General features: G+C 51.0%; 1 protein-coding gene across 1 annotated transcript in view; it reads right to left on the bottom strand.

The window, feature by feature from the left end:
* The window catches only part of rab3ab (RAB3A, member RAS oncogene family, b), a 53,211-nt gene extending 30,989 nt beyond the window's left edge, over positions 1 to 22,222 (bottom strand). Inside the window, exon 1 of the mRNA XM_038777970.1 lies at positions 22,132 to 22,222. The gene's annotated coding sequence lies outside the window, so the exon portion shown is untranslated. The remainder of the gene's footprint in view (positions 1 to 22,131) is intronic.
* Between the last annotated feature and the right edge of the window lie 3,694 nt (positions 22,223 to 25,916).

The following is a 25,916-nucleotide window of genomic DNA, read 5'->3' as shown; positions in this document are numbered from 1 at the left end:
ATACAGTACAGGAGGAGGCCATTCAGCCCATCGAGTCTGCAATGACCCACTTAAACCCTCACTTCCACCCTATCCCCCTAACCCAATAACCCCATCTAACCTTTTGTGGACACTAAGGGAAATTTAGCATGGCCAATCCACCTAACCTGCACATCTTTGGACTGTGGGAGGAAAGCAGAGCACCCGGAGGAACCCCACGCACACAGGGGGAGGACGTGCAGACTCCACACAAACAGTGACCCAGCAGGGAATCGAACCTGGGACCCTGGCGCTGTGAAGCCACAGTGCTAACCACTGTGCTACCTTGCTGTCTAATCTGGAGGTTGTGAGTTTAAATGTTATATTGTAGGTGAAATCAAAGATTAATTTTCACTTTTGTGTGGACAATAAAGCTCTATTCTATTCCACTCTAAGTTAAGGAATGATTTGAACTCAAGGATGAGAACTTTAAAACGGAGGCTATTGCTAGATTGTTAGTCAAGGTAGCTTCGTCAGTTTAGGACATAAAGGATGAATGGTATTTAGTGCGAGTTAGGATATGGGCAGCAGAGCTTTGGATGAACCCAAGTTTCTAGAGGGCACGCCTGTCAGGATTCATTTGGAATGGTTGAGTCTGGAGATGACAAAGGGATGGCTGAGGAGGTTAGGAGAAATGCAATGAAATATTTGGGCACATGGGGTAATCAAGCTTGTGGAATCAGCAACAAATAAATGCTTTCACTGACAGGTTTAGAAACAATTAGATGGATTTCTGAAGAGAAGGAGTTGAGGGAATTTGGTGACAAGGTGGTAAGTGCAGCATTTGAGATCAATCATCAAGGACCTTGATGGGTCTAATTCTGACTCTAAAGTCCCAATTGTCACTCCATGAATGCTCCTCGCCATGCAGGTCTGATGCTACATCCTATCGTATCGTGGGATATCCCGTTTCCCAATTATGTGGAGGTCAAGATTCTCGATCTCATTGTTCTCCAGTATTTTGATGGTGGACCCCTCCCCTTCCCCAGACTTTCCTGCTTTATAGAATCTGTTGCCTTTCAAAACCCAAGCACGGTTTCTCAAAACTTTGGGCCTATTTTCCTCAATCTTGGCTCCATTCCCTGTACTATGGAGCTGCAGAAGTTTCCTGGGGTTCCTCACCAACACAACTACAGTAAACGCCCAAATTTAGAATTGTTTTTCTCCCTTGTTCATTGCGTCTGTCTGAACAAAGGGAAGGGTATGCTGATTGAGGTGACATGAAGCGAGGGGGAGGAGGTTGACATGGACCATATTAAGCTGGGCTGAGGCCTATTTCAGTGGTGTAAAGTTTGACTTCATTCCTATGGACATTTAACAAGTGCTTCAATGACTGTAAAAGCACTTGTGCTGAGGCTACAGAAGGTACTGATGGAATGAAGGTTCCTTTCTTTCCTCCCTATCTGAGCAAGTGCAGAACTGCTCACCCCTAGCTTGCTCTCTCAATCTCTCTTCCCCCCCCTCCTCCTCCAAACTTCAATTTGAAGATGTGGTCCTGTTCTGTTACAAGATGGAAACAAACCATGAGTCAACTCAACACTGAATTAACGTCAGTAGCAATGGAGCTGTGACAGCAGGCTCCCGACAGCTCAGACCTTCACACGCTCAGTGTGAGAAGTTAATTTTGCCATGGATACTGTAGGTCACCAGGGCAACGCACGCCGTCACCACAGATACAAAGGATCACCAAAATGTTTACACGCTTCCAACCCGGATACCCAATGGTAGGAGGCAGCATGTGTCGTTAGGAGGAATCATAGCATTACCATGGATACCATGGTTCGGATTTATCATATGCTATCACCATGGATACCATGGTTGGGATTTATCATATGCTATCACCATGGATACCAGCAGTTGGGAGGCAGTTCAGTGAGGATGACTGTGTCTTTTAAAAAAAATAAATTTAGAGTACCCAATTCTTTTTTTTTCCAATTAAGGGGCAATTTAGTGTGGCCAATCCACCCACCCTGTGCATCTTTTTGGGTTGTAGGATGTCATCAGTTTTCAGAGAGTTTCCAAGATCTCCTTTAAAAAAAATTTTATTTTAGAGTACCCAATTCATTTTTTCCAATTAAGGGACAGTTTAGCGTGGCCAATCCACCTACCCTGCACATCTTGGGGTTGTGGGGACGAGACCCATGCAAACACGGGGAGAATGTGCAAACTCCACACGGATAGTGACCCAGAATCGAACCTGGGACCTCGGCGCAGTGAGGCAGCAATGCTAACCATTGCGCCACCATGCTTAAGATCTTCTTTTTAAACGAATAGCATAAATTGAACTCCTTTAAATTACCTTCAACAAATGAAATTAATGTTTGTCCCCAGCAGTTGACAAAGCTCACTGCTTGTGATCAGCCTCCAGTCTGCCAGCAGACACAGCGCACTCTCCCCTCAGGGTCAGCCAGGTGTGACCACAGTCATGGAAAACAGGCAGAGAGTTGGGCTGAGCCATACCCATTGGCGGCAGCATGCTGCCAGGACCTGTGGATGGCCACCACGGCCAGGCCCAGGGGCAGTTCCATGCGGGAGGTCCTCCAACATGCTCTCTTCCCTCCGCAGCACAGAGACAAAGATTAGGAGAGTGGGACTGAAGTCCAGCCAAACATTGAGGAGCAAATATTGGAACTCGCACTAACTCCCAGCACAGAACATTGGAATAAGTGGGAAAAGGGAATTTATCCACTGGGGCTTCTCAGCTTGCATGCGATATGATTGTGGCTGTACTCAGATATAGGTCTTTAACTGCGATAAAAACATTGAGAAGGTCCCAAGCTTGCAGCCTGCCCTGAATCATACCATATATTTTTTATAAGGCTGGAGAATTACCGCTGGGAAATAATCCATTAAAGTTCACGGTGATTTAATAATAATAATCACTTATTGTCACAAGTAAGCTTCAATTAAGTTACTGTGAAAAGCCCCTCGTCGCCACATTCCAGTGCCTGTTCGGGGAGGCTGGTACGGGAATTGAACCCACGCTGCTGGCATTGTTCTGCATTGCAAGACAGCTGTTTAACCCACTGTGCACAAGAAAGAATGGGAGGGTGGGGGTGCGGGGTAGGGGTGGGGGTGGAGGAGGAGAGAGAGAGACACACAGAGGGGGGGGGGGGGGGGGGGGGGGGGCACGATCTGGCAGGTCGGGATTGTGCATGGCTGGCGCCATGTTGTACGGCGTAGCCACTGCAGGTCGTTGCTGTATGCATGTGCGGGCACGGACCCAGCAATTTTCCAGGCATTTATATCAGGAAGGCCGTGCATTTTACATGGTGCGGCTGAGAGCCCCTCACCGGTCAGAGCATCGATGCTGGGGCCACGCCAATTTCTCTCATGTAAAACACCACGGATTTTCCGGACATAGCCCCAAATTCGGAGCATCCAATCTTGTGTATATAAGTATTTCCTAACTGCATCCCTGAAGGTCTGTCTTTAATTTCTAGACTACTGTTCGGAAACCAAAGGTAGATTTAAGAGATTTATATTTGTATTGGTAAACATTAAAAATAAGGTATAGGTGTAAGTGGGTTTGATTTAATGTTTCTGTGCCTGGAAGGGTAAAACTTATAGTTAGATTCATGCTGGATAAAGCTGTTTATATGTGTGGGGAGTTGGTTAAATTTCAACTGTGTTTCTATTGTGCTTAGAGAGGGCTATGGCGTGCAGAATAAATAGGCCAGCAGAGGTATGTGGTGTGGTGAGCAACTGGGGCCTTGTAAGGTAGAGAAGCTTTCATGTTTTAGTTTAGCTAATTTGATTGCAGTTGGAGATAGGTGGCAAGAGAGAAGGCGGCTCTCAGGGCTCTGTTACAAGCAGTTGGTTTAGAAGAAAAGTCATACCATGGAATAATGGTCGAGAAAGGAAGTGCAGAGATCTGAAGAGCAGTTACTTCCGGAAATTGGAGAAATGAAAAGAAAGTTTCCAAGAAGTCTGAGGTTAAAGATACTGGAACAGAGAACTGTTTAGGAAAGACATACTGAGCTGAGAAGGCTGAAACGCTGGAAAGATATCTGAAGTGATTTTTTTGGTTGGAGAGATATAACTACAGCTTGTTGGATTTGGATTTGTTTATTGTCATGTGCACCGAGGGACAGTGAAAAGTATTTTTCGGCATGCAGCTCAAACAGACCATTTAGTACATGAAAAGAAAATACGTTATAGGGCAACACAAGGTACACAATGTATATACCTAGACACCGGCATCGGGTGAAGCATACAGGAGTGTAGTATTAATCAGGTCAGTCCATAAGAGGGTCATTTAGGAGTCTGCTAACAGCGGGGAAGAAGCTGTTTTTGAGTCTGTTCGTGCATGTACTCAGACTTTGGTATCTCCTGCCCGATTGGAAGAAGTTGGAAGAGTGAGTAAGCCGGATGGGAGAGATCTTTGATTATGCTGCCCGCTTTCCCCAGGCAGCGGGAGGTGCAGATAGAGTCAATGGAAGGGAGACGTGTTCGTGTGATGGACTGGGCGGTGTTCACGTCTCGCTGAAGTTTCTTGCGCTTCTTGTGATGCAGCCAGATAGGATGCTTTCTATGGTGCACCTGTAAAAGTTGGTAAGGGTTAATGTAGACATGCCGAATTTCCTTAGTTTCCTGAGGAAGTATAGGCGCTGTTGTGCTTTCTTGGTGATAGCATCGACATGAGTGGACCAGGACAGATTGTTGGTGATGTGCACACCTAGGAATTTGAAGCTGCTAACCACCTCCACCTCGGCCCAGTTGGTGCAGACAGGGGCGTGTACAGTACTTTGCTTCCTGAAGTCAATGACCAGCTCTTTAGTTTTGCTGGCATTGAGGGAGAGATTGTTGTTGTTACACCACCCCACTATATTCTCGGTCTCCCTCCTATATTCTGACTTGTCGTTAGAGAGCTGACCCACTATGGTCGTGTGGTCAGCAGACTTGTGGAGTGCAAGTTGACATAACAATGGAAATCAGTGGCTGGATCTCAGAGTTTCTGTAAAAGCAGTTCAGACAAAGGAAACCTAAAAGGGTTGGTGTAAAATCCTGGACTAGATTTGCTGTTAAAAGTGAAGTGGAAGTCACAGTGACTTCAGGTGTGAAAAAGGACTTCTACTCCCTTGTATTCTAGTCCTAAAGAAATAAAGCCCAGCATTCCATTTACCTTTTATTTATTTTCAGTAATTTATTATTTTGTGGCACGTTGGCTTCGCTGGCTAGATGGCTAGATGGCTAGACCAGCATTAATTGTCCATCACTTTTTTTTAAAAATAATTTTTATTGAGATTTTTACAAAATATAAACATCTTAACTCTATTAACCAACAACCGCGGTAACACCCCAAGAACAATACCCCCCCACAACTTCAAGAGCAACTTCAAACAAAAGGAAAAAGAAAAAAAACAAAAGAGCACCCAAACAACAAAAGGGAAAGAGATAGCACCCGCCACATCCCACAGGCCCATGTACACAGTTCTTCCTCCCCCCAATCTAGACCCCCCTCCCTCCCTCCCTCCCTCCCCCCCCTCCCTCCCCCTCCCCTCCCTCCCTCCCTTCTTCCCTCCCTCCCTCCACTCCCTTCCCTCCCTCCCCTCCCTCCCCTCCCTTCCCTCCCACCCCCCCCCCCCCCCCCCCCCCCCCCCCCCCCCCCCCGGTTGCTGCTGCCGTTGGCCTATTTCTCTACCGTTCCACCAGGAAGTCCAGGAAAGGCTGCCACCGCCTGAAAAACCCTTGTACTGATCCCCTCAGGGCAAATTTCACCCTCTCCAATTTAATGAACCCCGCCATATCATTGATCCAGGACTCCACGCTTGGGGGCCTCGCATCCTTCCACTGGAGCAAGATCCTCCGCCGGGCTACTAGGGACGCAAAGGCCAGAACACCGGCCTCTATCGCCTCCTGCACTCCCGGCTCCACTGCAACCCCAAAATTGCGAGTCCCTAACCTGGCTCGACCCTGGATCCCACCACCTTCGACACCGTCCGTGCTACCCCCTTCCAAAACTCCCCCAACGCTGGGCACGCCCAAAACAAATGGGCGTGGTTCGCTGGGCTCCCCGAGCACCTAGCACACCTGTCCTCGCCCCCGAAAAACCTACTCATCCTCGACCCAGTCATGTGGGCCCTATGCAGCACCTTGAACTGTATGAGGCTAAGCCTCGCACAGGAAGAGGAGGAAGTCACTCTCTCCAGGGCATCCGCCCACGTCGCCTCCTCAATCTCCTCACCCAGCTCCTCTTCCCATTTACCCTTCAGTTTCTCCATCGAGGCCTCGTCTACCTCCTGCATTACCCGGTATATGTCCAAAATCCTCCCTCCTCCAACACACACCCCCGAGAGCACCCTGTCCCGTACCCCACGTGGGGGCAACAAGGGGAACCCCTCCATCTGCCGCCTGGCAAACGCCCTAACCTGCATGTACCGAAACATGTTCGCCGGGGGGAGCCCAAACTTCCCCTCTAACTCCCCCAAGCTCGCGAATCTCCCCTCCACAAACAGGTCCCTCAACCTCCTAACCCCTGCCCTGTGCCAGCCCAGAAATCCGCCTTAATTGTCCATCACTAATTTAATATGAGAAGGTGGTGGTGAGTTGTCGTCTTGAACCGTAGCAGTCCATGTGATGTAGGTATACCCATCGTGCTGTTAGGGAGGGAGTTCCAGACAGGGCGGGCATCAGACAGCTGAGGGACCTGTTTATTGATGGGAGGTTTGCGAGCCTGGGGGAGTTGGAGGAGAAATTTGGGCTCCCCCCGGGGAACATGTTCAGGTATCTGCAGGTAAAGGCATTTGCTAGGCGGCAGGTGGAGGGATTCCCTTCGCTTCCTGCGAGGGGGGTGAGCGACAGGGTGCTTTCGGGGGTCTGGGTCGGAGAGGGGAAGATATCTGATATCTACAAGGTTATGCAGGAGGCGGAGGAGGCGTCAGTAGAGGAGCTGAAAGCTAAGTGGGAGGGGGAACTGGGGGAACAGATCGAAGACGGGACATGGGCTGATGCTCTGGAGAGGGTTAATTCTTCCTCCTCGTGTGCGCGGCTTAGCCTCATCCAATTCAAGGTGCTGCACCGGGCCCACATGACTGGGACGAGGATGAGTAGGTTCTTTGGGGGTGAAGACAGGTGTGTCAGGTGCTCGGGGAGTCCAGCGAACCATGCCCATATGTTCTGGGCATGCCCGGCACTGGAGGAGTTCTGGAAGGGGGTGGCGAGGACGGTGTCAAGGGTGGTGGGATCCAGGGTCAAGCCAGGATGGGGACTCGCGATTTTTGGGGTTGGGGTGGAGCCGGGAGTGCAGGAGGCGAAAGAGGCCGGTGTGCTGGCCTTTGCGTCCCTAGTAGCCCGGCGAAGGATCTTGCTACAATGGAAGGATGCGAGGCCCCCAAGCGTGGAGACCTGGATCAATGACATGGCGGGTTTTATTAAGCTCGAGAAGGTCAAATTCGCCCTGAGAGGGTCGGTACAAGGGTTCTTTAGGCGGTGGCAAGCTTTCCTCGACTTTCTGGCTGAACGATAGGGTACGGGGACAGTAGCAGCAGCAACCCGGGGGGGAGGGGGGGAAGGGGGAGGGAAAAGGGAGGGGCGGGGGGGGGAGGCGGACAATGACTATGTTTGTTTATTTAATTTTAATTTATTTTTAAGTTCTTTTGTTGTTCATTGGGGTTAAGGGGTGGGGGGATGGGATACATATGGTCTGGGGGTGTTCCAGTTATTATGGGTTATTTTGTTGCATTTCATTGTTTGTCGTTATGTTTTATATTGTCTGTAAAAAATTCCAATAAAAATTATATTTAAAAAAAAGGGAGGGAGTTCCAGGATTTTGACCCAGCGACAGTGAAGGAACGGGCAGCACGGTGGCGCAGTGGGTTAGCCCTGCTGCCTCACAGCACCGAGGTCTCAGGTTTGATCCCGGCTCTGGGTCACTGTCCGTGTGGAGTTTGCACATTCTCCCCGTGTTTGCGTGGGTTTCGCCCCAACAACCCAAAGATGTGCAGGGTAGGTGGACTGGCCACGCTAAAATTGCCCCTCAATTGGAAATAATGAATTGGACACTCTAAATTAAAAAAACATATATTTCCACGTCAGGATGCATGTGGCTTTGCTGGGGAACTTGCAATTGGTGCTGCTCCTGTCTGTCTGTTGTGTTTGCCCTTCTAGGTGGGAGAAGACAGGGGTTTAGAAGGTGCTGTGGAAGGAGCCTTGGTGGGTTTCTGCAGTGCATCTTGTAGATGGTACACACTGCTGGCACTGTATATCATTGGTGGAGGGGGTGAATGTTTGTGGCTGGGGTGTCAGTGAAGCGGGTTGTTTTTACCTTGATGATGTTGAGCTTTGAGTGGTTGGAGCTGCACCTATCCAAGTAAGTGGAGCATATTCAATCACACTCCTGACTTGTGCCTTGTAGATGGGAGTCATGGGGTGAGTTCCTCGCTGCACTCTGGCGCCTGTTCGGGTACACCGAGGGAGAATTCAGAATGCCCAATTCACCCAACAGCACGCTTTTCGGGACATGTGGGAGGAAACCGGAGCACCCGGAGGAAACCCATGCAGACACGGGGAGAACATGCAGACTCCGCACAGTGACCCAAGCAAGGAAACAAACCCAGGTCCCTGGTTCTGTGAAGCAACAGTGCTAACCACTGTGTTACCTTGCAGCCTAAAGGGGAGATGGTTGTATTTTCTCTTGTTGGCAATGGTCTTGCCTGGCACCTCTGTCATTTGAATGTTACATGCCACTTGTCAACCCAAGCCTGGATGTTGTCCAGGTCTTTCTGCACATGGACATGGACTATTTCAATATCTGAGGAATCAAGAATGGTGCTGAATATTGTGCAATCATCAACGAACACCCCCAATTTTGATCTTATGATGAAGGGAAGTTCATTGATGAAGAAGTTTATGATGGGTGGGACTAGGACACACCCTGAGGAATTCCTGCAGTAATATCCTGGAATTGAGATGATTGACCTCCAATAATCACAACAATGTTCCTTTGTGCCGGGTATGACTCTAACCGGCGGAGAGCTTTGTGCCGGGTATGACTCCAACCGGCGGACAGTTTCGTGCCGGGTATGACTCTAACCGGCGGGGGAGCTTTGTGCCAGGTATGACTCTAACCGGCGGAGAGCTTTGTGCCGGGTATGACTCTAACCGGCGGGGAGCTTTGTGCCGGGTATGACACTAACCGGCGGAGAGCTTTGTGCCGGGTATGATACTAACCGGCGGAGAGCTTTGTGCCGGGTATGACTCTAACCGGCGGAGAGCTTTGTGCCGGGTATGACTCTAACCGGCGGAGAGCTTTGTGCCGGGTATGACTCTAACCGGCGGGGAGCTTTGTGTTGAGTATGACTCTAACCGGCGGAGAGCTTTATGCCGGGTATGACTCTAACCGGCGGAGATCTTTGTGCCGGGTATGACTCTAACCGGCGGAGAGCTTTGTGCCGGGTATGACTCTAACCGGCGGAGAGCTTTGTGCCAGGTATGACTCTAACCGGCGGAGAGCTTTGTGCCGGGTATGACTCTAACCGGCGGAGAGCTTTGTGCCGGGTATGACTCTAACCGGCGGGGAGCTTTGTGTTGGGTATGACTCTAACCGGCGGAGAGCTTTGTGCCAGGTATGACTCTAACCGGCGGAGAGCTTTGTGCCGGGTATGACTCTAACCGGCGGAGAGCTTTGTGCCGGTATGACTCTAACCGGCGAGGAGCTTTGTGCCGGGTATGACACTAACCGGCGGGGAGCTTTGTGCCGGGTATGACTCTAACCGGCAGGGAGCTTTGTGCCGGGTATGACACTAACCGGCGGAGAGCTTTGTGCCGGTATGACTCTAACCGGCGGAGAGCTTTGTGCCGGGTATGACTCTAACCGGCGGACAGCTTTGTGCCGGGTATGACTCTAACCGGCGGACAGCTTTGTGCCGGGTATGACTCTAACCGGCGGAGAGCTTTGTGCCGGGTATGACTCTAACCGGCGGGGAGCTTTGTGCCGGGTATGACACTAACCGGCGGAGAGCTTTGTGCCGGGTATGACTCTAACCGGCAGGGAGCTTTGTGCCGGGTATGACACTAACCGGCGGAGAGCTTTGTGCCGGGTATGACTCTAACCGGCGGACAGCTTTGTGCCGGGTATGACTCTAACCGGCGGACAGCTTTGTGCCGGGTATGACTCTAACCGGCGGAGAGCTTTGTGCCGGGTATGACTCTAACCGGCGGGGAGCTTTGTGCCGGGTATGACTCTAACCGGCGGAGAGCTTTGTGCCGGTATGACTCTAACCGGCGGGGAGCTTTGTGCCGGGTATGACTCTAACCGGCGGAGAGTTTTGTGCCGGGTATGACTCTAACCGGCGGGGAGCTTTGTGCCGGGTATGACTCTAACCGGCGGAGAGCTTTGTGCCGGGTATGACTCTAACCGGCGGGGAGCTTTGTGTTGAGTATGACTCTAACCGGCGGAGAGCTTTATGCCGGGTATGACTCTAACCGGCGGAGAGCTTTGTGCCGGGTATGACTCTAACCGGCGGGGAGCTTTGTGCCGGGTATGACTCTAACCGGCGGACAGCTTTGTGCCGGGTATGACTCTAACCGGCGGAGAGCTTTATGCCGGGTATGACTCTAACCGGTGGGGAGCTTTGTGCCGGGTATGACTCTAACCGGCGGAGAGCTTTATGCCGGGTATGACTCTAACCGGCGGAGAGCTTTGTGCCGGGTATGACTCTAACCGGCGGGGAGCTTTGTGCCGGGTATGACTCTAACCGGCGGGGAGCTTTGTGCCGGGTATGACTCTAACCGGCGGAGAACTTTCTGCTGGGTATGACTCTAACCGGTGGGGAGCTTTGTGCCGGGTATGACTCTAACCGGCGGAGAACTTTCTGCTGGGTATGACTCTAACCGGCGGAGAGCTTTGTGCCGGGTATGACTCTAACCGGCGGAGAGCTTTGTGCCGGGTATGACTCTAACCGGCGGAGAGCTTTGTGTTGGGTATGACTCTAAACGGCGGAGAGCTTTGTGCCGGGTATGACTCTAACCCGCGGGGAGCTTTGTGCCGGGTATGACTCTAACCGGCGGGGAGCTTTGTGCCGGGTATGACTCTAACCGGCGGAGAGTTTTGTGCCGGGTATGACTCTAACCGGCGGAGAGCTTTGTGCCGGGTATGACTCTAACCGGCGGAGAGCTTTGTGCCGGGTATGACTCTAACCGGCGGAGAGCTTTGTGCCGGGTATGACACTAACCGGCGGGGAGCTTTGTGCCGGGTATGACACTAACCGGCCGAGAGCTTTGTGTTGGGTATGACTCTAACCGGCGGAGAGCTTTGTGCCGGGTATGACTCTAACCGGCGGAGAGTTTTGTGCCGGGTATGACTCTAACCGGCGGAGAGCTTTGTGCCGGGTATGACTCTAACCGGCGGAGAGCTTTGTGCCGGGTATGACTCTAACCGGCGGAGAGCTTTGTGCCGGGTATGACTCTAACCGGCGGGGAGCTTTGTGCCGGGTATGACTCTAACCGGCGGAGAGTTTTGTGCCGGGTATGACTCTAACCGGCAGGGAGCTTTGTGCCGGGTATGACTCTAACCGGCGGGGAGCTTTGTGCCGGGTATGACTCTAACCGGTGGAGAGCTTTGTGCCGGGTATGACTCTAACCAGGGAGAGCTTTGTGCCGGGTATGACTCTAACCGGCGGAGAGCTTTGTGCCGGGTATGACTCCAAACGGCGGAGAGTTTTGTGCCGGGTATGACTCTAACCGGCGGAGAGCTTTGTGCCGGGTATGACACTAACCGGCGGAGAGCTTTGTGCCGGGTATGACTCTAACTGGCGGAGAGCTTTGTGCCGGGTATGACTCTAACCGGCGGAGAGCTTTGTGCCGGGTATGACTCTAACCGGCGGAGAGCTTTGTGCCGGGTATGACTCTAACCGGCGGAGAGCTTTGTGCCGGGTATGACTCTAACCGGCGGAGAGCTTTGTGCCGGGTATGACTCTAACCGGCGGAGAGCTTTGTGCCGGGTATGACTCTAACCGGCGGAGATCTTTCTGCTGGATATGACTCTAACCGGTGGAGAGCTTTGTGCCGGGTATGACACTAACCGGCGGACAACTTTCCCCTGACTTACTTTTTTTTTAATTATTCAAAAATAAATGTAGAGTACCCAATATTTTTTGTCCAATTAAGGGGCAATTTAGTGTAGCCAATCCACCTACCCTGCACACTGTTGGGTTATGGGGGTGAAACACATACAGACACGAGGAGTATGTGCAAACTCCACAGAGGCCCGGGGCTGGGATTCGAACCTGGGTTCTCAGCGCCGTAGGCAGCAGTGCTCATCACTGCGCCACCGTGCCGCCCTGTACATCATCTCCAGTTTGCTAGGGTTCCTTGAAGTTCAGTTAAATGTTGTAAATGCTGCTTTGACGTCAAGGGCAGTTACCCTCACTTCATCTTTGACTTCATCTTTTTTGTCCATGTTTGAACTGAGGCTGTAATGAGGTCAGGAGCTGAATGGCCCTGGCAGAACCCAAACTGAGCGTCAGTGAACAGGTTATTGCTGAGCAAGTGGCGCTTGATGGCACTGTCGATGACCCCTTCCATCACTTTGCTGATGACTGAGAGCAGATTGCTGGGGTGGCAATTGGCCAGATGGGAATTGTCCTGCTTTTTGTGGACAGGACGTATCTGGGCAATTCTTCACATCCGGAAAAGTGATAGTGTTGTAGCTGTACAGGGATAGTTTGGCTAGGAGCTCAGCTAGTGGAGCATAAATCTTCAGGTCTATTACCGGAATATTGTCACCATCCATCGCCGTTGCAATATCCAGTGCCTTCAGCCATTTCTAGAAATCATGTGGAGTGAATCGAATTGGCTGAAGACTGACATGTGTGACGCTGGGAACCTCTGGAGGAGACCGAGATGGATCATTCACACTTCTGGCTGAAGATTATTGCAAGTGCTTCAGTCTTATCTTTTGCACATATGTGGTGGGCTCCCTCATCATTGAGGATGGGGATATTTATGTAATCTCCTCCTGTTAGTTTAATTGTCCATCACCATTCACGATGGATGTGGCAGGAATACAGAGCATAGCTCTGATCCATTGGTTGTGGTATTGTTTAGCTCTATCACTTGCTGCTTATGCTATTTGGCCTGCAAGTAGTCCTGTGTTGTAGCCTCATTAGGTTGACACCTCATTTTTAGGTATGCTTGTTGTTGCTCCTGGCATTGAACCAGAGTTGAACCCCCTGCTTGCTGGTAATGGTATAGTAGTGGATGTGCCGCACCATGAGGTTACAGATTGCGGTTGAGTACAATTCCACCGGCTGCTGAATTCTCCGGCACCGGGGTTTTGGCGGGGGTGGGAATAGTGGCATGCCAGTCGGCGGCTGCTGGCAGCGCCTCCCCCCCCCTCGGCGATTCTCCGGCCCACGATGGGTCGAGTGGCTGCCCGTTTTCGGCCAGTCCCGCTGACGTAAATCACGACAGGTCCTTACCGGCGGGACCTGGCTCCATGGGCGGCCTGCAGAGTTCCTCCTGGGGGGGGGGGCTCTGGCCCTGGGAGGTGCCCCCACGGTGGCCTGGCCCGCGATCGGGGCCCACCGATCCGCGGGCGGGCCTGTGCCGTGGGGGCACTCTTTCCCTCCGCACCAGCTGCTGTCAACCTCCGCCATGGCCGGTGTGGAGAAGAACCCACTGCGCATGCACTGGGATGACGGCAGCACACGCTGACGCTCCTGCACATGCGCCGGCCAGCGGAGGCCCTTCGGCGCCTGTTGACGTGGCGCCAAGCCCTTACATGCCGGCTGGCACAGTGCCAAAAACTCCAGCGCCAGCCTAGCCCCTGAAGATGCGGAGGATTCCACACCTTCGGGGCGGCCCGACGCCGGAGTGGTACACGCCACTCCTCGGCGCCGGAGTGGCCCGCCCCGCCGGTTCGCAGAGAATACCGCCCATTATCTGTAAGGTATGATTCCATCAGTGGGACTATGTCATGCAGTTGTTCTCCCAATTTTGGCACAAGATGTTAGTGAGGAGGACTTTGCAGGGTTGACATGTTGTTGTCATTTCTGGTGCTGAGGTCGATGTGAGTTGATCCATTGAGTTTAATTCCGTTTGTAGACTTTGTAGCAGTTTGATACAACTGAGTGGCTTGCGTGGCCACTTCCAAGCATAGTTAAGAGTCAACCACGTTGCTGTGAGATCTGGAATCACATGTAGGCCAGACCAGGTAACTATGGCAAACTTTCTACCCTGAAGGGTATTAGTGAGCCAGATGATTTTTTCATGGCAATCAACAATGGTTTGCTTTTATGACTTGAATTTAAACTCCACCAAATGTGATGGTGTAATTTGAACCCTTTTCCGCAGAATATTAGCCTGAGCTTCTGGATTCCCAGTCGGGTGACATTACAATTACGCCCACCGCCTCCCCCCATCAACGCATCTGAATGATCTTCATACATGGACCACCATGTTCCTTTGGACCTCCACTGTTTTTAACTTTTTACCATTTAGAAATTCCCGTGTTATCCTTTTTACATCAGAAGTGGACAATCTCACGTTTGCCCACACTGAAATGCATTGCCCACAGTTTTGCTCATTCACTATCTCTATTAATGTCGCTGTAATTTTATGCTTCCATCTACACTGTTCAAGCTGCTGCCTACCTTCTGTGTCGCAGGCAAATTTGGATATGTGGCTTTATATTGTATCATTAATAAACAGCGTGAACAGTCTACGTTGTTGTCAGTTCCTTGAAACAAGGATGACGTCCGCCAGGATTCATGCTTTGTGTGCCCTCAGGGAACTCCACAAACCAATCTGGGAGCGACAAGTCTTTGGCAGAGGGGGCAAGACCTTCCCTGAGAAAATTGGGGGTGGTGGGATGGGTGGGTCGGTGCAGAGAGGGTTCTTGAGCCACTGCTTTGTTCTCTCTCTCCTTCTGCTTTAGATTTAAGATTAGTTGAGGCGCTAAAACCGATCCTGGTGGGCTATCACAAGGCATTCTGCCCTTTGGAGTAACGGCCCATTATCCCCAACCTTTGACCCCTGTCCCTCCACCAATTTCCTAACCAGGTGAATAATGTGCCTTCAACTCCATCAGCTTCAACTTTAGTGAGCAGTCTCTTATTAGAGACTCAAATGCCTCCTGCAAGTCCATATAAATAACATCTATAGACATTCCCCAGTCTACATTTATTACCTCCAAACCATTCATCAGATTTATCAGGCATGGCCTACTCAATACAAAACCATGCCGCTGTCCCTGATTAGCTGAAAATGTTCAACGTGTTCAGACTCCAACCTTTAATTATAGACTCGAGTAATTTCCCGACAGATGTTACACTAACTGGCCTATAATTCCCTGGTTCCCCTTTCTCAGTTTCTTGAAGAGCAGTTTTCAATCAAACAGAACATTTCCTGAGGTGTGCGAACTTTGAACAATTATCGTTAGGACATCCCAATGCAAAGCACAGCAGTTACCTGAAACTCTCATTCCAATAAGGTGAGATGAGGGTGACCGACACTGATACCAAATTCACATGTGACCGAGTGTGGCATCAAGGTGCCCCAGCAAAAGTGGAGTCAATGGGAATCTGGGAGAAAACTTTCCGCTGGTTGGGGTCATATCTGGTGCAAAGGAAGATGGTTGTGGTGGTTGGAGGTCAATCACCTCAGCTCCAGGACATCACTGTAGGAGTTCCTCAGGGGTGTGTCCAAGGCCCAGCCATCTTCAGCTGCTTCATCAATGACCTTCCTTCCACCTTAAGGTCAGAAATGGGGATGTTCACTGATGACTCCACAATGTTCAACACCATTTTAAACTCCTCAGACTCTGAGGCAGTCCATGGGCAGATATAGCAATGCCCAGCTTGGGCTTAAAAGTGGTAAATAACATTCACACCGAGGAGTTCAGGAGGTGGGACATGCTGCCATTGTCGTTGGCGGGGAGGGTGCAGTCCGTCAAAATGACAGTGCTTCCGAGGTTCTTGTTCCTTTTTCAGTGCCTGCCCATATTTATCCCCAGGGCCTTCTTTAGGAGAGTGACCGGCAGTATTCTGAGCTTTGTGTGGGCACATGGGACTCCGAGGGTGAGGAGGGTATTCCTGGAGCGAGGAAGGGATAGAGGCGGGCTGGCGCTGCCCAACCTTCTGGGGTACTATTGGGCAGCCAATGTGTCAATGGTGCGTAAATGGGTGATGGAGGGGGGAGGGGCGGCGTGGAAAAGAATGGAGATGGCGTCATGTAGAGGTACAAGCCTGGGTGCCATGGTAACGGCACCGTTGCCGGTCTCCCCCAAGAGGGTTACCACGAGCCCGGTGGTGGCGGCGACCCTAAGAATCTGGGGACAGTGGAGACGGCATCGGGGGGAAACAGGGGGCTCGATGGAGGCTCCACTGGGTGGCAACCATCGGTTCATCCCGGGGAACACGGATGGGGGATTCAGGGGATGGCAAAGGGCGGGCATCAGCAAATTGAGGGACTTGTTTATTGGCGGGAGGTTTGCGGGTCTGGGGGAACTGGAAGATAAATTTGGCCTTCCCCATGGGAACATGTTCAGATACCTGCAGGTAAAGGCGTTTGCTAGGCGACAGGTAGAGGGATTCCCTTTGCTGCCCTCGCAGGGGACGATGGACAGAGTGCTTTCGGGGGTGTGGGTAGGAGAGGGGAAGGTGTCTGACATCTATAAGGTAATGCAGGAGGTGGAGGAGTCGTCAGTGGAGGAGCTGAAGGCTAAATGGGAGGAGGAACTTGGGGAGCAGATAGAGGACGGGACTTGGGCGGAGGCCTTGGAGAGAGTCAACTCCTCCTCCTCATGTGCGAGGCTTAGTCTCATCCAATTTAAGGTGCTGCACCGGGCCCATATGTCCGGGACTAGGATGAGTAGGTTCTTCGGGGGTGAGGACAGGTGCACCAGATGTTCGGGGAGTCCTGCGAACCACGCCCATATGTTCTGGGCATGCCCAGCACTGGAAGAATTCTGGAAGGGGGTGGCGGGGACGGTGTCGAGGGTGGTTGGATCCAGGGTCAAACCAGGGTGGGGACTCGCGATTTTTGGGGTTGGGGTGGAGCCGGGAGTGCAGGAGGCGAAAGAGGCCGGTGTCCTGGCCTTTGCGTCCCTAGTAGCCCGTCGAAGGATTCTGTTACAATGGAAGGATGCAAGGCCCCCAAGCGTGGAGACCTGGATCAGTGACATGGCGGGATTTATAAAATTGGAAAAGGTCAAATTTGCTCTGAGAGGATCAATACAAGGGTTCTATAAACGATGGCAGCCTTTTCTGGACTTCCTGGCTCAGAGATAGGTAACTGGGTCAATAGCAGCAGCAACCCGGGGGGGGGGGGGGGGGGGGGGGGGGTGCATTATTGTAGTGTTTATTCTGTAACTTTATAGTGTGTTAATTTGCGTTGTTGTTAAAATGCTGGGTTGTTCATGGTGATGGGGCGAATGTATATGATTGTTAATATTATTGTTATTTTCGGTATTTTACTAAGGTGCGTTATTGTTGTATAAAATCAAAATTTCTCAATAAAAATTATTTTTAAAAAAACATTCACACCGCACAGTGTCTGGAAGTTACCATCTCCAACAACGGGGAATCTAACCATTATCCCTTGACATTCAATGGCATTGCCATCACTGAATTTCCCACTATCAACATCCTGGGGGTTAACACTTACCAGAAACTGAACTGGATGCAGCCATATAAATACTGTGGCTACAATAACAAGTCAGAGGCTGGGAATCCTGTGGCATGCAACTCAACTCCTAACCCAAAGCCTGTCCACCATCTACAAAGCACGTCAGGAAGTGTAATGGAATGATTTCCAGTTGCCTGGATGAATACAGCTCGAACACCACCTGCTCATCACCATCTAGGACATAGCAGCCTGATTAATTTGCACCCCATCCACAAACATTCACTCCCTCCACCACCGACACACAGTGGCAGTCCTGTGTACCATCTACAAGATGCACTGCAGGAACTCACCAAGGCTACTTCGACAGCACCTTCCAAACCCAAGACAACTACCATCTAGAAGGAACAAGACAGCAGATAACAGGGAGCACCACCGCCTGCAAATTCACTTTCACGCCACACGCCCTGCTGATTTGGAAATATATCACCATTCTTTCACTGTCGCTGGGTTGCAATCCTGGAATACCTTCCCGAACAGCACAGTGGGTGTACCTACACCACTTGGACTGCAGCAGTTCAAGAAGGCAGCTCCCCACCACCTTCTCAAGGAAAGTTAATGATGGGCCATAAGTGCTGATCCAGCCAGGGACAGCGACATCCCGTAAATTAACTTTTAAAAATCTGTTGAGTTGGGGGTAAGATGAACATTTCAAACTTTTTTGTCGTTTTTGTTGCACAATACTGTAGTGCTAAGGGTTACAGAACAATGGATAGTAAATGCAAAATAAAGGTCTGCCAGGCCCTGACTGAATAGTGCAACAGACTGAATGGATGGGTTGAAAGGCCTATTCATGTTCCAATGCACGAATGTACATCACACTTTATATATCCCCACAAAATCCCAAATAATTTTCATCAACAGTTTTTAAAAATGTGGTGATAGTTGCAACATAGAAAATATGCAGTCAGTTTGTGCATAGCCATCTCCCACAAACATCATAGAGGTAATGAAAAAAACTAGCAATAAAAAAAAAACATTACTGCAGCTGACTAATGAGTACAGTTCTGGTGGGCACAGTCTGTCACTGTATAACACTGGGGTACAGTACTGGTGGGGCACAAGTCTGTTACTGTAAAACACTGGGGTACAGTTCTGGTGGGGACAGGTCTGTCACTGTATAACACTGGGGTACAGTACTGTTGGGGACAGGTCTGTCACTGTCTAACACTGGGGTACAGTACTGGTGGGGACAGGTCTGTCACTGTCTAACACTGGGGTACAGTACTGGTGGGGACGGGTCTGTCACTGTATAACACTGGGGTACAGTACTGGTGGGGACGGGTCTGTCACTGTATAACACTGGGGTACAGTACTGGTGGGGCACAAGTCTGTTACTGTAAAACACTGGGGTACAGTTCTGGTGGGGACAGGTCTGTCACTGTATAACACTGGGGTACAGTACTGTTGGGGACAGGTCTGTCACTGTCTAACACTGGGGTACAGTACTGGTGGGGACAGGTCTGTCACTGTCTAACACTGGGGTACAGTACTGGTGGGGACGGGTCTGTCACTGTATAACACTGGGGTACAGTACTGGTGGGGACAGGTCTGTCACTGTATAACACTGGGGTACAGTACTGGTGGGGACAGGTCTGTCACTGTATAACACTGGGGTACAGTACTGGTGGGGACAGGTCTGTCACTGTACAACACTGGGGTACAGTAAGGGTGGGGACGGGTCTGTCACTGTATAACATTGGGGTACAGTAAGGGTGGGGACGGGTCTGTCACTGTATAACATTGGGGTACAGTACTGGTGGGAACAGGTCTGTCACTGTATAACACTGGGGTACAGTACTGGTGAGGATGGGTCTGTCACAGTATAACACTGGGATACAGTACTGGTGGGGATGGGGCTGTCACTGTATAACACTGGGGTGCAGTTTTGGTGGGGACAGGTCTGTTACTGTATAACACTGGGGTACAGTACTGGTGGGGACGGGTCTGTCACTGTATAACACTGGGGGACAGTACTGGTGGGGGCAGGTCTGTCACTGTATAACACTGGGATACAGTGCTGGTGGGGACAGGTCTGTCACTGTATAACACTGGGGTACAGTACTGGTGGGGGCAGGTCTGTCACTGTATAACACTGGGGTACAGTACTGGTGGGGGCAGGTCTGTCACTGTATAACACTGGGATACAGTACTGGTGGGGACGGGTCTGTCACTGTATAACACTGGGGTACAGTACTGGTGGGGACGGGTCTGTCACTAACACTGGGGGACAGTACTGGTGGGGACAAGTCTGTCACTGTATAACACTGGGGTACAGTACTGGTGGGGACAGGTCTGTCACTGTATAACACTGGGATACAGCACTGGTGGGGACAGGTCTGTCACTGTATAACACTGGGGTACAGTACTGGTGGGGACGGGTCTGTCACTGTATAACTCTGGGGTACAGTACTGGTGGGGACGGGTCTGTCACTGTATAACACTGGGGTACAGTACTGGTGGGGACAGGTCTGTCACTGTATAACACTGGGGTACAGTACTGGTGGGGATGGGTCTGTCACTATAACATTGGGGTACAGTGCTGGTGGGGAGGGGTCTGTCACTGTATAACACTGGGGCACAGTACTGGTGGGGATGGGTCAGTCACTGTATAACACCGGGATACAGTACTGGTGGGGACAGGTCTGTCACTGTCTAACACTGGGGTACAGTACTGGTGGGGACGGGTCTGTCACTGTATAACACTGGGGTACAGAATTGGTGGGGACAGGTCTGTCGCTGTATAACACTGGGATACAGTACTGGTGGGGACAGGTCTGTCACTGTATAACACTGGGGTACAGTACTGGTGGGGACGGGTCTGTCACTGTATAACACTGGGGCACAGTACTGGTGGGGACAGGTCTGTCACTGTATAACACTGGGATACAGTACTGGTGGGGACAGGTCTGTCACTGTATAACACTGGGGTACAGTACTGGTGGGGATGGGTCTGTCACTGTATAACACTGGGGCACGGTACTGGTGGGGAGGGGTCTGTCACTGTATAACATTGGGGTACAGTACTGGTGGGGAAGGGATCTGTCACTATAACATTGGGATACAGTGCTGGTGGGGAGGGATCTGTCACTATAACATTGGGATACAGTGCTGGTGGGGAGGGGTCTGTCACTGTATAACACTGGGGCACAGTACTGGTGGGGATGGGTCTGTCACTGTATAACACTGGGGTACAGTACTGGTGGGGATGGGTCTGTCACTGTATAACACTGGGGTACAGTACTGGTGGGGATGGGTCTGTCACTGTATAACACTGGGGTACTGTACTGGTGGGGACGGGTCTGTCACTGTATAACACTGGGGCACAGTGCTGGTGGGGATGGGTCTGTCACTGTATAACACTGGGGTACAGTACTGGTGGGGAGGGGGTCTGTCACTATAACATTGGGACACAGTGCTGGTGGGGAGGGGTCTGTCACTGTACAGCACTGGGGCATGGTTGCAGCAGTTGTAAAGGACAAATTAAAAGCAGCAGACATAAAATTACTGCACATCAGTTAATTGTTTCGAATGGCATTGATTTTCTGCCTAGTTTAGTCGTAACTTAAGCCCATTGATAACACTGACTGGTAGCCAGGAGCCCTCTGACAGGTAAAGAGTAGTCCCTATGCAGGGAACGCGCACAAACCCTGTGCCACATCTTCCAGCCCTTGTGCCCTCTATTGGGCAGATTGTAAATAAACTGTGGGCCGAATTCCTGCAGAAACAGAAACGGCACTCCAGCTGGGGGGGGGGGGGGGCGCTTGTCCTCTCTCGGAAAGACAGTGCAACCTCGTAACCATTTTCTGGCTACACTGCTGACGTTATTCGTGTTAAGATACCTTGTATTCGCTGCCAGTCGGATGGAGCAGTGAATACATAATGCATGCACCTCACGGTTCACATTGTAAATTATTGATAGCTAATTTCTGCCACAATTTATCCTGTGCGGAACAGTCAGTCAGTGTGTCAATAGGAAAGGTGCCCTTCCCTCCCCTCCCTATCCTCTCCCATGCCATCTCTGAGTCTGCAGTGAAGAGGCACAGGGCGATGCCACTGGTGTCAGTATCAATGGTCCATCACAGACTCAGCAGCACCGGGCAGCTCTGTGCTTTCGGATGTAACTGCAGAGACAGCGGATGTTGGCTGGGAGATGGAGCTTGCAAGACAAGGCTATTGGGATCCAGAATGAATGAAGCAGACCAGCATCACCTTACAGCATCGGCCATTAGACAAAACCATCTTTAATTTTTTGGGGGAAGAAACCAATATTTCAATTTGCTCCATTCCTCCCCCCCACCCCACAGCAGAACAACCCTCTGACAGTCTATGTCAAATGAAGGTTACGAAAAAGAATTCGCCAATATGAACGAAAAACGCTGCGATTGGAGATATCGAATGATTAGGTTAAATGCAACATGGGGCAACGGTTGCAATCCGATGCCCTGCGCTGTCCACCCGACCCCAGCGCCCTCCCTTAACCCTTACCTTTCAAGTGTTTGCCTCAGCACCGCTCCTTTGCAAAGACTGCAGCAGCGGCAGCGGCTGATTGACAGCTCCGGCTGACGTCACTCCCGGGCCCAGGCAGGCGGGGCCACCCGCGCAGTGATTGACAGCTCAGGCAGCCAAGAGCAGCCCAGACCATCCCCAACCTCTGAGTCCAGATGCAGTTTATTTCTGCTCTCTCTCTCGCTCTCTCCACCACTCCCTCACTTTAATCATTTTGCAGCCAGCAGCAAACGATACCATGAACCTCAGTAAATGTAAAATTAAATGCCAAAACTCTGGGCAAATCTTAATTGATTCCCCAGCTCATGAATTATTCACAACAACGTCAGCAAGGCCCTGCTAATTTGGTCTGACCAACATTTGAGGTTTTTATTTTGCAAACTGTTTACCTTTTCAGTATACTAAATCCTGTGAATCTTTAATGCAAACGCGCAGACAAATGGCTAAAATATGGAACGTATTTGGAATAAACCAGCTCTCATGAATAATATATGATGCATCTTTTAATTATTTATTAGGTTGCCTCTCTTTAACATGCCCAGGCACAAATTTATCCCATTTTCTGCGCAATTTAGCCTCAAGAATTACACTAAATTTGGAAATGAGAGGGCTGCAAAAAGCAACAGGGAGCCAGCAAGAGAACACTTTCTGCACTGTTTTGCATAATTTATGACGCATAAATGCTCATGAATAAATAATTATTGCTGACGTCAGGACTCTGCTTGGCACTGATGGGTCCTCCGGGCAGAGCACCCCTGGCACTGGGAAGAGTCATTGCCAAGCTGGGTTCCACTTCTCATTGTCTGATACATTTGGTAACTGGTTGGCTCCAATGTCCACAGACTGGGCAATGGGAACACAGAAACAAATCAGTCATCAAACACAGAACATACAGTGCAGAAGGAGGCCATTCGGCCCATCGAGTCTGCACCAAACCACTTAAGCCCTCACTTCCACTGTAACCCAACAACACCTAACCTTTTTGGTCACTAAGTCCAATTTATCATGGCCAATCCACCTAACCTGCACGTCTTTGGACTGTGGGAGGAAACCAGAGCATCCGGAGGAAACCCACGCAGACACGGGGAGAACGAGCAGACTCCACACAGACCGTGACCCAGCGGGGAATCGAACCTGGGACCCTGGCGCTGGGAAGCTACAGTACTATCCACTTGTGCTTCCCTGCTGCCCCTGAATCCTTCAGTCCTGGGAACGAAGGAGGACTACAGTAGCTCAGGGCTTAGGAACATTGGATCTAGTAGGAGTAAGGCCTTCTGACCCTTCAAGCCTGATCCACCATTCTGCAAGAACATTGCCCTTGCTTTTTAAAAAAATAATTTTTATTGAAAAATGTTGTATTTATATAACAACAACGAACCACAATAAAATACCAGCAATAACAATAATGATAGCCGTCATAAACATTCGCCCATCCTCAATGAACAACAAAACATATTAACAACAACTTAAATTAACACAATGTTAAGTTACATAACCATAGGAAAAATAGAAACAATAATAAAGAACACCCCCCTTTCCCCCCGGGTTGCTGCTGTTATTGAGCAAGATACCTATCTTTGAGCCTGGAAGTCCAGAAAAGGCTGCCACCGTTTCTAGAACCCTTGTATTGATCCTCTCAGGGCAAATTTGACCCTCTTCAATTTTATAAATCCCGCCATGTCACTGATCCAGGTCTCCACACTTGGGGGCCTCGCATCTTTCCACTGCATCAAGATCATCCGCCGGGCTACTAGGGACGCAAAGGCCAGGACACTGGCCTCTTTCGCCTCCTGCACTCCCGGCTCTGCCGCAACTTCAAAAATCGCGAGTCCCCACCCTGGTTTGACCCTGGATCCAACCACCCTCAACACCGTCCCCGCCACCCCCTTCCAGAATTCTTCCAGTGCCGGGCATGCCCAGAACATATGGGCATGATTCGCCGGACTCCCCGAACATCTGGTGCACCTGTCCTCACCCCCAAAGAACCTACTCATCCTAGTCCTGGACATGTGGGCCCGGTGCAGCACCTTGAATTGGATGAGACTAAGCCTCACACATGAAGAGGAAGAGTTGACTCTCTCCAAGGCATCCGCCCAAGTCCCGTCCTCTATCTGCTCCCCGAGTTCCTCCTCCCATTTAGCCTTCAGCTCCTCCACTGACGACTCCTCCACCACCTGCATTACCTTATAAATGTCAGACACCTTCCCCTCTCCGACCCACACCCCCGAAAGCACTCTGTCCATCGCCCCCCGCGAGGGCAGCAAAGGGAATTCCTCTACCTGTCGCCTAGCAAACGCCTTTACCTGCAAGTATCTGAACATGTTCCCTTGGGGGAGCCCAAATTTATCTTCCAGTTCCCCCAGGCCCGCAAACCTCCCGCCAATAAACAGGTCCCTCACTTTACTGATGCCCACTCTCTGCCACCCCCTAAATCCCCCATCCTTGTTCCCTGGGATGAACCGATGATTGCCACCTAATGGAGCCTCCATCGAGCCCCGTTTCCCCCCGATGCCGTCTCCACTGTCCCCAGATTCTTAGGGCCAACACCGGGCTCGTGGTATACCTCTTATGGGAGAGCGGCAACGGCGCCGTTACCAAGGCACCCAGGCTCGTACCTCTGCAAGACGCCATCTCCATTCTTTTCCACGCCCCCCCCCATCCATCACCCATTTACGCACCATTTACATATTGGCTGCCCAATAATACCCCAAAAGGTTGAGCAGCGCCAGCCCGCCTCTATCCCTCCCTCGCTCCAGGAAAACCCTCTTCACTCTCGGAGTCCCATGTGCCCACACAAAGCTCAAAATACTGCTAGTCACCCTCCTAAAGAAGGCCCTGGGGATGAAGATGGGCAGGCACTGAAAGAGGAACAAGAACCTCGGAAGCACCGCCATTTTGACGGACTGCACCCTCCCCGCCAACAATGGCAGCATGTCCCACCTCTTGAACTCCTCCTCCATCTGATCCACAAGTTTGGTGAAATTATGCTTGTGAAGAGTCCCCCTGTCCCTGGCCACCTGCACCCCCAGGTACCTAAAACTCTCCCCTGCCCTCCTAAGCGGGAGCCTACCAATTCCCTCCTCCTGGCCCCAAGGGTGCACCACAAACACCTCACTCTTGCCTAGATTTAGTTTATAGCCTGAAAAGGTCCCAAACTCAGCTAGCAGCACCATCACCCCCGGCATCCCTCCCACTGAGTCCGCCACATACAGTAGCAGGTCATCGGCATACAACGACACCCTATGTTCCTCCCCACCCTGCACCAGACCCCTCCACCTCCCTCAACGCCATCGCCAATGGCTCGATTGCCAATTCAAACAACAATGGGGACAGGGGGCAACCCTGCCTGGTCCCTCGGTAAAGCCGGAAGTACTCCGGCCTCCTCCCATTCGTAGCCACACACGCCATCGGGGCCTCATATAGCAGCCTCACCCATCTAATAAACCCTTCACCAAATCCAAACCTCCCCAACACCACCCATAAGTACCCCAACTCCACTCTATCGAAGGCCTTCTCCGCATCCAGCGCCACCACTATCTCAGCCTCCCCCTCAATCGCCGGCATCATGATGACATTCAACAATCTCCGCACATTCGTGTTCAGCTGCCTTCCCTTAACAAAACCTGTCTGGTCCTCGTGTACAACCCCTGGCACACAGTTCTCTATCCTGGTGGCCAGGATATTTGCCAGCACCTTAGCATCCACATTAAGGAGAGATATGGGCCTGTATGAACCACACTGCTGGGGGTCCTTGTCCATCTTTA

Source organism: Scyliorhinus canicula, chromosome 18 (assembly GCF_902713615.1).
Source record: "Scyliorhinus canicula chromosome 18, sScyCan1.1, whole genome shotgun sequence".
Classification (NCBI taxonomy): Eukaryota; Metazoa; Chordata; class Chondrichthyes; order Carcharhiniformes; family Scyliorhinidae; genus Scyliorhinus; species Scyliorhinus canicula.
Note: the sequence above shows the minus strand (reverse complement) of the source record. Positions and strands in the feature narration are given on the sequence as shown.